This window comes from Euphorbia lathyris, chromosome 4 (genome assembly GCF_963576675.1).
Source record: "Euphorbia lathyris chromosome 4, ddEupLath1.1, whole genome shotgun sequence".
NCBI lineage: Eukaryota > Viridiplantae > Streptophyta > Magnoliopsida > Malpighiales > Euphorbiaceae > Euphorbia > Euphorbia lathyris.
Genome location: NC_088913.1, coordinates 81,506,521 through 81,520,567, shown reverse-complemented (window position 1 = coordinate 81,520,567; position 14,047 = coordinate 81,506,521). Strand labels below are relative to the sequence as shown.

Here is a 14,047-nt window from a genome sequence, read left to right as displayed (position 1 = left end):
CCCAACTAATCTTTTTTGAAATTAAATCTTTCAAGAATTTTTCATAGTTAGGAATTTGCGTAATTGCATCCATGAATGTTAAATTTATATGCAAATTTTTAAGTTTATCTAAAAATGATAAAAGTTGTTTATCATGGTCCTTATTTCGGACCTTGTGTGGAAAAGGTGGCTTTGGTACAAAATGTTTCGTACTAGAGTCAATTGGTGTATCTTTTCCGAGCATTTCCGGACCTAAGTAGTTTTTCCCTGAGCGAAGAGTGATAGCCTTAACATGCTCTTTCGGATTTTCTTCCGTTTGGCTGGGAAGACTTCCCTCTTTGCGGGATGGAATTGATTTAGCAAGTTGTCCAATTTGAACCTCCAAATTATGGATGCTAGATGATTGGTTTTTGATAAGCTGATCGAATTTACTTTCGATCCGTTTAAAACCATCGTCTTGATTACTTACCTTTCCATTCATAGCATCTATAAATTTGTCGATTTTTGAAGATAAAGTGCTAATCGTATCTCTTGTTTGATTTTGATAATTATTTACACGATATTGATTAGCATTTGCATTATTATTATTATTACTATCTTTCCAGTTAAAGTTAGGATGATTTCTCCATCCAGGATTATAAGTATTAGAATAAGGATTAGTAGTTTGGTTTTGTCCTTGGACAAAATTTACCTGTTCTATCTCATTCATACCTTCGTAATCAATGTCTGTCTGGATCGGATTGCCATTAGGATCGCACGGTGCCATAAACCTATCAACTTTGTGCGATAAGGCAGAAAATTGGGCTTGTAACATCGCAACTGGATCAAGATTCATTATACCTTTAACCGATGATGTACCTGAGGATGATGGTTTCGCCATTGGTATATGTCCACGCTCTACGGGCCACATACTACTGTTGATTGCCATTTCCTCCAAAAGTTCTCTTGCTTGGACGGACGTCTTCTTCATAAATAACCCTCTAGACATAGCATCTAATGAACCTCTAGTCGTAGGATTTAATCCATTATAGAATGTCTGCATTAAAAGTGCATCTGGCAATTGGTGGTGTGGGCATAAACGTTGAAGTTCTTTAAAACGTTCCCAAGCTTCATAAAGAGTTTCATTATCATTTTGGGTAAAAGATGTCAATTCTTTGATGACTCTTGCGGTTTTTGCTAAAGGAAAATATTTTGATAAAAACGCTTGGGCTAATTGGTCCCAAGTTTCAAATGTTGCAGCAGACATAGAAGTTAACCAAATTTTTGCCTTATCCTTCAAAGTGAAAGGAAAGAGGCGAAGTTTGATTGCTTCGGCTGTTACATCAGTAATTTTAAAAGTATCACAAATTTCTAAGAAATTTGTCAAATGGGCATTAGGGTTTTCGTTAGGTAGTCCATAAAACGTTACGTTGTTTTGCAACATATTAAGCAAAGCAGGCTTAATTTCAAATTGATTTGCGTTTATACGGGGTCTAACTACACTATTAGTTACACCGGCCATTCCTGGCCTAACATAATCCATAAGTGTCGGTGGATCGGCCATATTTTCTGGCTGGACTACTTTGGTTTTTAAGGGTATTTTGTCTTTGTTTTTGTTGTCTTTCTTGTTTTTCTTAAGTGTTCTTTCAATTTCTGGATCAAGAGGGTCTAGTGGCGTGCCCGAACTTCGCGAACTGCGCATGAACTTGAAATTGTTGCACGAACCAAACTACCTTCAAAATAAAATTGAAAACAAATATGTTATATAAACTGAAAATAAATAAAATGTAAAAGTTGTATAAAAATAATGTGTAAACCTAGATTCGAAAATAAAATACGAAAAATAAAAATTTTGTCAAAAATTTTGGCGTATCCCCGGCAACGGCGCCAAAAACTTGTTGAGCGATTTCCGCAAGTGCACGGTTTCGCTTGTAGTAATAAAAATATCGATCCCACAGGGATACGTTTTTTAACGAAAAACTTATTTTTGAATCTGTTAATTTCGAACTTGTTAGATTTACTATTGAATGTTTATGAAAAGTGAAATTTGTCTAATTGAATTTAGAAAAAATAATTGTTTAATTGAGTTTGTGGACTTTGAGTATTTGAAAATGCTAGAATAAGATTTTATATTAGAATATATCGATCGTTAGAAAAGTTTTCTGATTTAGGGATGAATTTTACAAAACAGGAACATTTAGAACTTTTAGAAAAACAAATAAATGTATTCGTTTGCATTGAGCAAAGAAAACAACTTAAACTTTGTATTAATTATGATGATGAAATAAATGACGGAACCTCTAATTAATTGGCTTTGAACGTGGCAAAACCCTTTAGCCGGCATAATGCCCTTAACCAAATTAAAACTCTACCGAGATAATAATTTGCCTAAGTGTTCAACAAAGTTTCCTTGTAATGATTTTGAATTAACTACGTTTTAATGAAAACACCAGCAATCACTTTAGTGGGTTGGTTACCATAAGTGCTGCATAACGATTTATCGAATAGAACGGACTTTATTAGATGAAATATAAATTGATACAAGTTTCCAGAGAACATGGAGCATCGAGTTCTTCGAGGGCGTGCAAGTGAACGGCTGATCAGTCCTTTCCTTGGGTTTCCTTAGAGGTTGTCAGGCTCAGGGGCGAACACTCTACTCAATCTTCTCGCTGTAACTTCGTAATAGGGATTCAGTCGGCCTCTACCAAAATGCAAACTAAAACTGGAACAATGTCTAAACGCTACTGTGTTTGTAATTAAACTATAAACAATATGTGTACCTCATCTTGTTTTGTACAGAATCTAATTTCTAACTCTCGAATTGTTTTTACTTAGAACTTATACATTAGTTCTACGCTCTGATTCTATATCTATATTACATAACATTACATCGCATTTTTCTCAACATCAACTCTTTATTTATAGATGTTGAAAGGTTGTGATTGAAGTGATATGTCCTTTTGTGAAAAGACGTATTCGTTGGTAAAGAGTCGTGTCTGTTGTTAAGAATTGTGTTCTTTGTGAAGAGTCGTTTCTATCCACCCGAACGAACGCGTTTCTTAATTTTCAACATGTGTTCATTGCACCTTTGGCAGAATTCTGCACTTACCGAGAATGGGGGTCCTCGGCCGTGAATGGGGGAACATCAAGTTAAGCTTTGGACGAAGGGAGGAAGTAGCTGAAGGACGCGTGTCGCGGCCGTGGGTGGTGGATTCGCGGTCGTGGCACGGTGCGTTTTTTCACTTCTTTGCTCTCGTTCGTGTCCTTGACTTGGCGCTTTTGATTTACGTCGTCTTTGACTCCTTTTGTAGGGTTTTTCTTCTGTTTTTGATCCTTTTTCGTTCCTATTTAGATTTTACCAAATATTTAGGTACCTTGCAAGAAAGAAAGATATTCGAGAGTAAAAGTAATCTAAACAGATATAAATAACACAAATTTGTAATAAAAATGATGTAAATATTAATGATATTTTAGGTATATTTTGGGCTTAACACAAATTAACAAAAATGAAACTGCTCTCACCTGTTAAAATCATCAGAGATGTAAAGAATTACAAAATATGGAGAAAGTATGTCACTAGTGAAACTCAGAAGCAACAAGATCAAACTTGACCAAAGAATCAACTAACAGTTTCATTCTCTAAAAAGATGAATAACCACAATATGCATGGAGTGCATGAGATGTAAATAAGGAGTCAATCTTGACCAAAGAATCAACTAACAGTTTCATTCTCTAAAAAGATGAATAACCACAATATGCATGGAGTGCATGAGATGTAAATAAGGAGTCAATCTTACTTAACTTGAGAAAGCGAATTAAAAAGATAAACCATATTCGAGGAATCACATTCCCACCAAATATGCCTTCAACTCCTTTCCCATGCCTTCTTAATTGCAAAAATAACTTCTTGCAACTTGGCTAAGAATGCATAAAAATGAGATATGAAGAAGGCAAAACAACCAAGGACAAATCAAAAGGCATTCATGAACATGCCACCTGCCCATGCCGAATCTGGAGATCTTTTTGCAGAACCATCTGTATAGACTTTCACCCAAAAGAGGGGAGGGGGTTGCCACACAATTCCAAGAATACGATGAGCTTTTTGGGTTAAAGAGCAATGTTAACCGATAGAGAATATGGAGCTCAGGCATCGAATAAAACATGGTGCCCAAATGGATGGAGTTGACCTCACTAATCGAGCCCTAGAGAAGGCGAAGGAAAGGAAAACATGGGGTTGCACATTCTAAAACACACACAAATTCCGTGCCCTCCAAATGATGTAAACCATGTGGACAATAGCTGCCACTCAAAAAGCCTTGACTTGAGGGCTGAAATTCACTATCAAACAGTGCATTAACAACTCATTAAGCAAACCAAGATGATAGATAGAAGCCTCGAACAATGAACAAACTGCAGTCCACAACTATGTGGTGAAACTGCAACTAACCAATAGGTGATCGATGCTCCTCTGCCCCAAAATAGAGACAGAACTGCAAAACAATAATGAGACATTTGAAGAGTAGATGATTGTGTGATGTGTAGCAATCTGTGTTGATTTGTTGTCATAAAGGACTGTGATATTTACTTGCTCTATAACTTTTGGGCATTAATATTGGGTTTATTATGTTTATTATTTCTTTTCAGACACAATGCATGGTACATACTATTTCAGACTCAATGATTGAATTATGCAGTCTGTGCAAGAGGATGAGCAAAGAAGAAAAGAACCATTTTAAAAGGTTAGGTGGTGACGCGTAGGCTGCCACCTTTTTTACCTTATTGTAATATTGTAGCTTTATTCTTTTTGCTGCTAGGATATTTCGGTACATTCTCACCTTTGTTTAAGGGAAAAGTTTCTCTTTATGGTGGCTTATAAAAAGCATAACAGTTTATCCTTAAAGGCATCTGATAGGGACGTTTTATCCATATCTTTTAGGATAGTTTACAGTTTATTCTTGAGCTAATAATTAAGTTTAATTTTTAATTTACGTATATTTCAATAAATCAACGAGAAATAATAAACTATGTACTTATAGTTATTTTATTCATTTTGAATCTCATTTCATTATAAATAAAGTAAATAAATAAATCAAGTAATCTCAGGTTCAATGTTTATATTTTACAGGCTTAATGAGCGCACAAAAAAGGCAAGAGACAGACAAAAAGTCTAGAAACGACGCACCATACGCCATGTGAAAGGAAGAAAATCTTCTTCTAATGTCCCACACGATGTGGCACAAGTCAACACGATGTGTGAAGTGTGAATGGGACAATTTTGACTGAATTTTGGAAGTCAGTGAAGTCAACATAGTCAATTGTCCTCTAGGAAACTTGACTCCCATATGGCGTGTGGTGGTTCCACACGGCATGTGGGATGTATGACTCGAGCAGAAATTGTGAACTACTCGACGTGTGAAGACTGAAATTGCCCTGGTCAACCAAAATTGCAAGTAAACACAGCGTGTGAGACATCCACATGCCGTGTGACCGAAATGCTGAAATTATGTGTAAACAAATGTTGGACAAATTATAATTGTGCCCCGAGCTTGGTTTTTGAATAAATAGAGATGATTGGCACCCAATTAGATATTCATTTTTTAAGCAAATAAAACATCTTACACCTTAAGAGCTTGTTGTATCTAAGTTCTTCCATTGTCTAGACGAAGTTACATTCCATCCTCATTCCCCAAGCTCGAGAGTTCCAGCTCTGAATCCAAAGCGATGGCTTCGAGTCTAGTTAGTTAGTTCTAATGGTTGATTCTTTTTCCTTTTTATCTTGTTAACTAGTTTGTACTCTTTCTATGTTCTAGATTTCGTTGTATTCCGATTTAACGCTTTTCACAGTTATAATATATAATTTACGATTTTCAGTTTCCCTATACTTGTCAATATTTATTCTTTGCTTTGATTTTCAGAAATAATTATTGTGTAGCTTGATTACTAACTCTGAAATCCATTAGGATTCATATAGGTGTTGCTTACTAGTGTCTTCCTTGCTGCACAAAGATGTGGATTTCAAATTTACCACAAGCGTTTGCATAACTCAAGGAGAAGCTTGTCACTTCTCCAATATTGACTGCGCCCAATTGGGAGTTTCCTTTTGAGTTGATGTGCGAGGTTAATGATAGGAAGATTGGTATATTTAACTACCACAAGACCACATATTACTTTTTTTTTTGTCAACGCGTTGAGCCAATATTTATCGAGATCTAGTGATGCTCATTTTCAAGCAGCTAGAAGAGTTTTGCAGTATGTTAAAAGTGATACTGTTAAAGGGTTATTTTATGCATTCGCATCCGAGATGAAATTGCAAGCCTATTCTGATGCGGGTTGGGCAACATGTATGGATAATTGACGGTCAGTTTCTGGTTAGTGTGTTTTCCTTGGACAATCTTTGGTTTCTTAGAAGAGTAAGAAACAAGTTAGAGTTTCACGATCATCTACATAAGCTGAGTACAAATCCATGGCTTCTATTACAACTGAAGTTCAATGGTTGGTATACATTTTGCAAGCACTCAAGTTATTACATCAACAACCTATTCCACTCTTTTGAGACGATTGTTTGCCATTTATTTAACAAGCAATTCTACCTTTCACGAGAGGATGAAACACATTGAAATCGATTATCATCTTGTAAGAGAAATGTTGACAACATGACTCAGTCATCCTTTGCCAGTTTTTACTACAAATCAAATTGCTGTTGTCTTTATAAAAACTTTATCTAAAAAGCTTTTTCAGCCTATAATTAACAAGTTTGGTATTCTCACTATTTGCACTCCAGTGTAAGAAGGGTAACAGAAATATTAGTCTTTCTGATTATTTAAGGGTATCGTCATCTTTTTCATTAATATATAAAGCATCTTATGTTTTATTTTAGAATTAACTTTCTCATTCTACCTTTTCTGTAATCTTTCAGTCTCATTCTCTTCATCTTCATGTATCTTTATCTTTTTACACTGTAATTTATCTTCTTCATTCTAATAAGAATCTCTAAGCTTTTTTGTTTGTTAGAAGCCGCCGCGAAGCTCCTATTTTAAGATATTATTATTTTTATGGAAAAATATGGTGTTAAGTGTGTCTAATTCGAATTAAATAGTCTAAAAAGTCTATTTTGTCTTCATGAATTAAATTTAGGCCCATTTATCCTTTTTTTTTCAATGAAAATGTCCATTTATCCAATTGATTCCTGTTCAAGTGGCTTTTTATTAGTTTGTTAAATATGCAGTAGAAAAATCAAAATTATGTAACATATATAAATGGGAAAACAGAGATAAAGTGCAAGTTGTGCACGGCGCCGAAATGGAAATGGGAACATAGTTCACTATCATGGGTCAGTCATGTCATGACATTATATAGATAACACTAAAAATTAATTAGCCTAATTGTTTTTGTTAATCTTTTTGTTTGGAAAAGTAAGTTGTCGTCAATATTTTCTCTAGCTATCAATGTGATGTACGCCGTGGTGAAGGTTTTAGCCGTAGTGGTTGAGAGTCTGTATATAACAGAAGAAGTTATGAGTTCGAATCACATAAAATAGATGTATAATTTAATATCATGTAACCGGTAAACTAAATGAATTAGAGTTGAGATTTAAGGCCTTTTGTTTTATCTACTGTTTGCTGTTACTGTTAGGGTTTGCTGTTTGCTGTTGGAAAAAGTTGATTTTCCAAAAAACAGTGATTCTCTGCTTTTGTAAAAGACTACTTTTCAGGGGTAAAAAAACAAACAGAAAATCACTAAACAAACACCTAAAACTAGTATTTTTAGAATGAAAATGCAAACAGGAGCATGAAAAGTAGCTACCAAACACTCCCGAGTTTGGGTCATAAATGAATTGAACACAGTTAACCCGAAAAATAAACGAGTTGGAGCATATTTTTGTAAACAATGGAATAACTCATCCCAAAATGTACCTGAAAATGAGATGGTCTTATATATATATAAAGAGACATACAATTCTCCAATTAAGTAACGTGAGATGTTTAACACACCCTCACATCCCAATTCATTTGGTGCGCGACGCTAATATTAGCGGGACCCAACATTAAATACCATGTAAGTAAAAGTCTAACCCACGCCAAAAGTAACTTAAAGAAGATGATTGGCTCACACATATAAAGAGATATGTTCTCCAATTAAGCAATGTAAGATGTTTAACACGCCACCTCACATAACTCTTTTAGATAATTTTATTATATTACATGTTAGATGGGTCAATCTCTGTCCACCCGTTTACTAAATGGGTCGTATAAGAGTTAACTCTTAACCTGTTACCAGAGGTCAAAACGATACGTTTATAAGCCGTGAAGCCATTTTGACACCGCCAATATTTTCAAAACGTACTGACACACATTTTAAACAAGGACTTACATAATTAATATATTATTTTCGAGAACCAATAAATCATTTTAAAAGATAAATAATATATTTCTAAAATATAAGAAGATATTTGAATTTTCTCAACACATACATACAAAAGACTATAATATATTAAACTTGATTTTTTTTTTCCACTTATAGTTTGAGCCACCGATTAAATACATGAATCCTTTTTTGTTGTTGCATATATGGTTTATTTATAGAAAAAGCACGTGTCTTTTCAAATTTTTATGCATTGAACCTCCAACTTTTCAATTTGTCAAAGTTAACTTAAATTCACGAGGATTAATTATAGATTTTGGAGATCATGTTATCTCGGGGATCAAGTTGAACAAACTTGATGGATAAGTATTTTGATTAGAGAGAAGCGTTTTAGGAAACTACTAGTTTTAGATCCGTGCTTTGCACGGTTTTTTTATTTGGTTTCGTCACCATTGTGTAGATATCTAGAAATTTACAAATTATTACTTTAATGTATATAAGTATTAAAATAGGCCTATAATTTTTAGAGAAGTATCAATTTAGACTCTACATACAAAACAACACAACTATAGGGTTAACGTTTAAAAAAGTAGTATCAATTTAGACATCGATAACGGAACGTGATACGCCATTCATACTACTCTATTAAGTTCTTATTTCTCTCTCCACGTACAATTGATAGAATTTAACGGAATAATATGAATGACGTGTCACGTTCCATCATTAAAGCCTAAATTAGTACATTTTTTAATGTTAAGATTATATTCATGCTATTTTGTAGGTGGTATCTAAATTGACACTTCCCTTAAAACACTTCTTTAAATTTACATTTTGGATGCAATACATGTATTCCTTTAAAACTTGTGAATCTGAAAATAAGATTACACGCACAAAGAAAAACCAATTGACCGAAAAGAAATTTGCTGATGGATCAATGGCAACTAAAATTTCAAAACCCAGATGAAATGCACACAATGAAAACTAACCAAGATGGGTGTTTGAATAGTAGTAAAAAATAGGTAGGTGCCACATGATATGAAATTTTTATAAATTAATTGGAAATTTTATTACTTTTTAATATTAAAAGTTAAATTATTACTCTCTTAAAAATATTTTAAGAATTATATTTTTTTGGTAGATAACTGAAAGAATTACAATACAAAGGCAAGGAAGAAAAAGAAAAAAACATCTAGGAGAACTGGAAAAAAAAAACCGAGACAAGCAGCAAAAAAAAAAAACAAAATTATAGCAAAAAAAAAAAAAAACTAAATATAGAAAATGAAATGAAAATATTTGCTACAAATTTAACTCTAACATTATATTATTTACATAAGTTTTAACAACATAAACCTTATGTGAAATTTGTTTTCTTACAAACTCATTTTACTCATTTTAGTACTTACATTATATTACTTACAAATTCAATACAACAATACTCACATTATATTACTTACAAATTCAATACAACAATACTCGTTTTACTAAAAAATTTAGCACTCCTATATTTTCTAAAGTTTTGGGGAGCAAATTGGCAATGTAAATCCAATTTGTCCTGCTACAATTCATGGACATTATGCTGACTCAAAGCACTCTACTGCACTTTTATCTCTGAATGTTCCAATAATTTTGAATGGGCATTCACTCTCGATAGATCAACCACAAAAACAGACAGAAATTGAAACTAAAAGAAATATAAAGGAATATCAATGTTTATAGTATACCAACATTTACAATATAAAACAATTATTTCAATTGTCAACTGAATTGAAAAAGCGCCAATATTTGAAAACTCTACAAGACATTAATGGAGAAAGATCTTCATAATTCGAACACTGTATAAATGTTCTTGATTCATACCAGGTCTTTCTGAATCCACAACCTACTTCAATGCATTCTTCACAAACAATATCTCGTACAATTCATGGACATTATGCTGACTCAAAGCACTCTACTGCACTTTTATCTCTGAATGTTCCAATAATTTTGAATGGGCATTCACTCTCGATAGATCAACCACAAAAACAGACAAAAATTGAAACTAAAAGAAATATAAATGAATATCAATGTTTACAGTATATCAACATTTACAATATAAAACAATTATTTCAATTGTCAACTGAATTGAAAAAGCGCCAATATTTGAAAACTCTACAAGACATTAATGGAGAAAGATCTTCATAATTCGAACACTGTATAAATGTTCTTGATTCATACCAGGTCTTTCTTCAAATCATTGTCGACATCCTGAGGAATCCACAACCTACTTCAATGCATTCTTCACAAACAATATCTCGTCCCATTTGTTATAGTAAATCATGCATATCTGACTTGTTTCCTGAAGCAGTAATGAAGGCGTTGTCAAAAAGTAGACTGATTCTAATTTTTGCATTTAAACTGCAACTTCCTAATATACTTTCAGCAACATTCTTATCTTCCCCTTTTAAGAAGCATGCAATATTAAGTAAAATTTCCTTCTAGATATAATCCAATTCATCATAAATTATCCTTAACATGTTTTGAATTTTCTTGTCAGCCATACTCTCCAATTTCACTAACTCATTCACATTCTTCGAGTAAAGTGAACCCCAAAACATTAAGAGCTAATGGAATACCTTTAGCATATTCTACTACCTTTTTTTTTTTTGCTAACGCTATGTATCCTTTTATTGTTAACTTTTGCTTGAAAGCATGCATGCTAAAGAGTTGAGTTGATGAGATTCACAGTATCTTAAGAACTTGTTTACCTCTGCTTATCATAATAACTACACTGCATGGGCAATAAATATCTTATTTTCCAATTAAAAATTATATTTGCTCCATTTCACTCACATCATCAAGAACTATAAGAACTTTTTTTCGCATCAGCCAATTCCAAGAAGAGCATAACATTAAGTTTGAATAGGAACAAATGTTAATTCTTCTATAACTTGAGTGGGCATCCAAGTTAAGGGTAAAAAACATATAAAGGAGTCAACAAAGGACAGCAAGAATACACGAGAAAAAATGAAGATAAAACACATAACATATCATCATTTTGATCAAACCCTGCAAATGAAAATATTTTTCTTGAACAAACCTATTAAATTTAAGACAGACAGAAGTAGACAAAATCCCTCAGTTTTGATTGAGTCACCCCTAATAAAGTCTTTAAACCCCCAAATAATAACTAATCAAATCCTTTAATCAGTCAGAATTCCTAAAGCTTTTCTTGCTTTTATGTAACACAATGTATCCCATGTTCCTAAACATATATTTGTACATTGGAGATTCAAATGATAAAGGAACAGAACATGAATTAAGCATCCAATTTAAATTGTGTAATTAATCAAGTGAAAAGAGATTAAGATATACTTACTTGCATGATGCTGCAAGGAAAATAGAAAACAATGGAGATTAAGTATACAATAGTTCTTCAAACACTTTAATGGAAATTCCATTAATAATTCTAGAGTACCTTTGGGATGTGTGAAATGGGAGACTTGTTATGAAAGATGGCCAAGTCCTCTAGCCAAGGTGCCTTTGTATATTTATCGTCCCCCTCAATCCTGTAAGTTTCTAAATAGCACTAATCAGGAATATCTGTTGTACCAACCATTAATCCAAGATTGCAAATATGATTTCTCCCAAGTGCTGCAACAAACCTTGCCTGCAGATCATAAAAATATATAACTTAAGACATGTGCGTGGTAGTGATACCTGGAACTTGCTCTAAATTTCTTCCGTTTTACTGGATGACAAAATAAAAGCAAAAACTCTAAATTTGTGGGCAAATGAAATGTGTTTATATATAAAATTAAAATGAAGCATGCATTATGATATAATAAGGAACCTTGAATCGAATGGGGAAATTAGCATCTCGATCATTGCAGAAGATAGTGCGATGACCATGAGGCTTGAGCCTGGATGCGGCCTACTCAAACCGTCCGAGTACGATCGGTCAAGCTCGTTTTTGACCTAATCTCCCATCCACCATTCATCAACCGATCCAAACTTCACAGCAACTCAAACAAATTTCTCTAGAAAGGATATTCCAACTGAGGGAGAGAACAGTTGGGAGAGATAAAGAGATAAGCAGTTGAGTGGTTATTGAGATTGAGGAAGTGGGAGAGAAGAAATGGTGGGAGAAGTTTGAACCGAGAATCAAGTAGATAAAAGTGGAAGCAAACTATGTTAGAAACTGTAAGCTGTTTTAGAAAATAAAGATAAGTTATTGATGAAATTTAAAATTCTTGTGATAGACACATCAGCAAACCTGTGGTGAGAATCTGCCACATGTCAATTTTGCCTACAAATTTAGTATATTGAATAGACACATCAGCAAACATGTGGTGAGAATCTTCCACATGTCAATTTTGTCTACAAATTTAGTATATTGTATAGATTTAGAGCAAAGGTGATTGATTGAGTACTTGGCGAGTTGATAAAGATTTTAACAATTTTGAATATTGTCATCTAAAATAAAATGATCTTTTTTTCCGGCTAAATTAGGTTTATATACGGAATACAATTAAGTAATATTAAGGAGTGTTTGGTTAGACAATTTTATAATAGGGAATGAGAATGGAAATGATTCATTTCGTTTTTTAACGTTTGGTTTTACAATTTTAATCTAGGAATGAGAATCATATTCCATCATCTATGGGAGTCATTCATTCCCTTTTCCTTCCCTATCAATCAATTTTTATTCCCTTTTCCTTCCAAATTTACGGCACAAAAAAAATATCCCACGTTTGGTTATATTTCTTTTGGTGCTAGACCCACGTTTATTTTGTTTAGATACACTACTAAACAACTACAAATTGCTTTTAATCAGTTGCGTTCACATGGATCCTGATGACCACGTAAATTTGGTCATTCACCGTTAGATCTAGACGGATTAAAATCCTAAAGTAGAGATTCAAAACATCCTAAGGCTTATATTTAATCAGTCTAGATCTAACGGTGAATGACCAAATTTATGTGGTCATCAGAGTCCATGTGAACGCAACTGTGCTTTTAATAACTACCCACATATACATAATAATCGTGTATTATGTATCTAGATCGTGTATTAGACAACTACCCACAAATACATGGTAAATTCAGTCGCCCTTTCTCATTGGAATTGGATGACGTTTGGAGAAATTAAAAGGAGGATTTGGGAGCTTAGGAAGAGGCTTGATACAGTCCAACAGAAATATGATCCTGATGCAAAGGTATTGGAGGCAGAAATCATGAAGGAAATCTCAGAGTTAATGTTGATGGAGGAACTAAAGTGGAAACAGCGATCAAGGGTTGACTGGCTAAAAAGTGGTGACCGGAATACGGCATATTTTCATGCAAAATGCAATGTCAAGAGGAGGACTAATACCCTTACAAAATTCTTGGATGCTAGGGGTCAACAAATTGAAGGGACGGGGCCAATTTCGAGAGTTGCAATGGATTATTTTTCTAAATTATTTACAAATTCTGGCCCAATGGGAGAACGAGAGTTTATTGATGTTATTGATACATATCTCTGTACAAAGCAAGTGAGTATTCTGGATGAGCCATATACGCGAGAAGAGGTTTATCAGGCGCTCGTGCAAATTAACCCCACAAAAGCCCCTAGACCTGATGGCATGTCTGCTATGTTTTATCAAAGCTATTGGGGTATTGTGGGGGACGATGTGGTTAAAACGGTACTTAATATCCTTACAACGGGTGTTATGCCTACTGATCTTAATCATACTTTGATTGCTTTAATATC

General features: G+C 33.7%; 1 non-coding gene across 1 annotated transcript; it reads left to right on the top strand.

The window, feature by feature from the left end:
• Positions 1-1,037: 1,037 nt before the first annotated feature.
• LOC136228223 (small nucleolar RNA R71) lies at positions 1,038-1,144 on the top strand. The gene has a single exon (XR_010688553.1). It is a non-coding gene; the product is annotated as a small nucleolar RNA R71 (small nucleolar RNA).
• The last annotated feature ends 12,903 nt before the right edge of the window (positions 1,145-14,047 follow it).